Source organism: Capra hircus, chromosome 1 (assembly GCF_001704415.2).
Source record: "Capra hircus breed San Clemente chromosome 1, ASM170441v1, whole genome shotgun sequence".
NCBI classification, from domain to species: Eukaryota; Metazoa; Chordata; class Mammalia; order Artiodactyla; family Bovidae; genus Capra; species Capra hircus.
In genome coordinates, this window is record NC_030808.1 from 13,775,535 (window position 1) to 13,779,300 (window position 3,766).

A 3,766-nucleotide genomic window follows, 5' to 3' on the forward strand; every position below is an offset into this window, starting at 1 on the left:
ACTATTGGGAAGCTGCTGTATAGCACCGGAAGCTCAGCTCCATGTTCTGTGATGACCTAGAGTGGTTGGATGAGGGGTGGGCTGGGAGGGAGAATCAAGAGGAAGGGATGTATGTATACACACAGCTTATTCAAACTGTTGTAGAGCGGAAACTAGCATAATATTGTAAAGCAATTATAGTCCAATTTTGAAAAAATGCACTAGTATAAACCCAAGCTCCCTGGAAAGAAAACTATTACAAAACTAGTCACTGTATTAAAAAGCACAGATATCACTTTGCCAACAAAGGTCTGTACAGTCAAAACTATGGTTTTCTCTGTTGTTATGTACGGATGGGAAACTTAGACCATAAAAAAGGCTGAGCATTGATACTTTTTTTTTTTTTTCCAAGAAAAAAAATTTATTTCTCCATTAACACCAAGTCATATTATTCAAAATGTGTTTCAGAATACTTAGCCAGATCACCAACCACTGCCTTAATTCAAATGTTCACTAATATAGTCAAGCAACAGAAATCCACTGAGACTTTTATACAGACAGACAAGCTACATTGCTATATATAATTTATTAACTTGGTTTAGTTTCTCGATATTTAGCAAGTTTGTGTAACAATTACTATTCCCATTGGTTCATAGTTACATTAATATAAAAGCATAATTTCAAAGCTAATATTCCTTTCACTGTGAATATATAACTTCTTAAAGATAGTGTGGATTGGGACAAAATAATGACTGGCTGCTGGAATAGCACTGTTCAAAGCCAGATATCCTGGCATGATCAGAAAGCATAAATAGATATACAAACTTTCCGGATGCCACTGTTTTCCACATTTTTGCAACACATACTTATAGTATGGTATGAATTATTTCCTCCAATTTGAAAAAAATAAGATTACTACATTTTAATCTCCATTTCAAAATAACTCATTCAAATGAAAAAGAAGTTCATTTGTTAATTCTGTTCAAAAGATGGATTTAAATATTTTCTTCACTACATGTACAAATTTTTTTTAACCTAAGTGTCTTATTACAACCAGTTCAGCAATAACACCTCTAGTGCTTTGTTAGAAAACTGCTTTCAGTAGGTACGATTGTAAAATCTATGGTTGAATCCTTCTTAAGATACTGAATTATAACCAGGTCCAAAAAATGTATGAGCATTCAACAATACCTTTGGAACCTGTGAATTACTGCAAAAAAAATTTTACATGTCCATATAATTTAAACATAAACTTTGTGGAGAAGGGGTGTAAAATAAATACTATAGTATTTTTCAACTCTATTTAAGTGCTGCCTAAATGGTTAGATGTGAAGATTAATATAACTAACATTATTAGTCAAACTATTTCAAAGACTGTTTTCCAAGTAGTGAGAACAATTTTGCAAAGCAAAGATAAGTAAGAGCCTATGCCAATGCATTTTTTCCTGTAGTGTAATGTTATTGCTAATATGAGGTATAATCTGTAAGCAATTAATACAAATATAAATAGGTATAAGTCACCACTAAATCACAGGCTGGTGAAAAGCTTCTCAGGTATGTAGTTTGAGGAGGGAGTTAAGGGACATGGAGAGAAGGGAAGGACAGGGCAGGTTTCCACTGGGAACATCATTTACACTCTTTATCATTATCACTATCTTGTATGTAACCACCTACTAATGCAGAAAGGTAAATCTTTTCTAAGTATGCTGGTCTAGAATATACTTTGTATAGCATAGTAAGATTACTTAAGTTTTACTGATGCTTTATTTGCATTTACACTTGGATATACACATAATTATATGTATATCAAAAACTATAAACAGAATTTAAAAACACTTTTATCTCATTTTAGAAAACTTATTTAGATAGAACTATGTGCTATAGAATTTACTAGACTATCTAAACTCAGGTATAAAACCAAAGGAAAACATTACTATGTCTTTAGTATAAATGGTTTGTGTGAAACCTCAAGCTCACTCATCTTTTTATAGATGTGTTTATTTGATGGGGATTGTGATCCAATGATTGTTCAGCAGCAATTTTACCAAACTGTAAATTCTTTTATTAACAGGCATTATAAACATAATATTAACCTTATTTAAAAACCATGAGTGCCATACCAGTGAATATACAGCTCACGAATAACTTAAAAAGTATTTTCCATTTTAAAAGGCAACACTCAGCATACAGAAACCTATACTAAACAAAGAAGCTATAATATGGATACATGATTGATGTGTCTAAAATGATATATATACAGTACACAATTAATGTGATCAGTACATTTTTTTTCTGTATGATTCCCTTCATGCTTCACTTTCCCCAGAACCTGAATTCTGAACTTCTTCTAAAATTGGTACAATCAGGTTATCCTTGGACATCAAATTATATTTCATCACAAATTTAGTAAACTGATGATACAAAAATATTTCATTTTCATAGTCATCAAATATCTGCCAGTGATAAAAATAAGCATGTGAAAATATTCTGTAAATCCTACGGCATACTGATCCTAGTTTTGCTACAGATGATTCCTTTATGCTAACTCTGCTGGGAAAATATTTACTGCTATTCAGAAAACATGCAGCACCATCAAGTGTGTGTCTAGTGTAGTCTATAGCAGGACACTCTTTCGGTGTTTTATGAGCTGCACAAAGAAAAATTCACTGTTCAGTTGCCGTCATCTGAGTGCATGTATCTGGATGGCATTCACTCTGAAGTTTGACAGCAAGTCCGTCTAGCTCAAGACAGAATTGCCTTAAATGTTCATAATTCCATACACCTTCATCTTGGCCTTCAGGTGGTTCAAGAATTTTGTCAATATTGGAACAATCTGCTCTTATGTTCTGTTGAATATACTGCTGAACAGCAAGTGTACCGTCCATTTCATCAAAGGATTCATCAGGTCAATTACATAAATCCTGAGCCTTGGCACCTGGCCTGTTCTGCCTCAGCACAGCCGTCCCCTCCGCCATGACCATAGTGCCAGAGTCTGGACGGCTGGAGTCAGTACCCGGATGTAGGGGACAGCTGCCTGCCAGAATTGATACTTTTGAATTGCGGTGCTAGAAAAGACTCTTGAGAGTCCCCTAGACTTAAAGGAGATCAAATCAGTCAATCCTAAAAGGAAATCAACCGTGAATAGTCATTGGAAGGACTGATGTTGAAGCTGACGCTCCAAACTTTGGACCCTGATACAAAACCCGACTTATTGGAAAAGACCCTGATGCTGGGAATGACTGAACACAAAAGCAGACAATGGTACCAGAGGATGAGATGCTTAGATAGTATCACTTACTGAGTGGACATAAATTTGAGCAAACTCTTGGAGAAAGTAGAGGACAGAGGAGTGTGGCGTGCCACAGTACATGAGGTTGCAAAGAGTCGGACACGACTTAGTGACTAAACAACAAGAAATAAAACCAAGAGGGTCTTAGTATTAAGTTTTATGCAATGATCTACCAGGTAAAAGAAATGAAAGTGAATGTCACTCAGTCGAGTCTGACTCTTTGCGATCCCCTGGACTATACAGTCTATGGAATTCTTCAGGCTAGAGTACTGGAGTGGGTAGCCTTTCTCTTCTCCAGGGGATCTTCCCAATCAGGGATCGAACCCAGGTCTTTCGCATTGCAGGCAGATTCTTTACCAGCTGAGTCACAAGGGAAGCCCAAAAGAAATGAAAGTAATTTTAAAGGAGCACATGGCCAGTGCAGTGGATGAGCGGATGATATCTTAGACAGCAATGGCTAAAATCCTGGGGCTTCTGACCTTTGTGATGGACTTTGCT

General features: G+C 35.8%; 1 pseudogene; it reads right to left on the bottom strand.

Moving 5' to 3' along the window:
* On the bottom strand, positions 2,281–2,960 carry LOC102174777 (annotated as a pseudogene).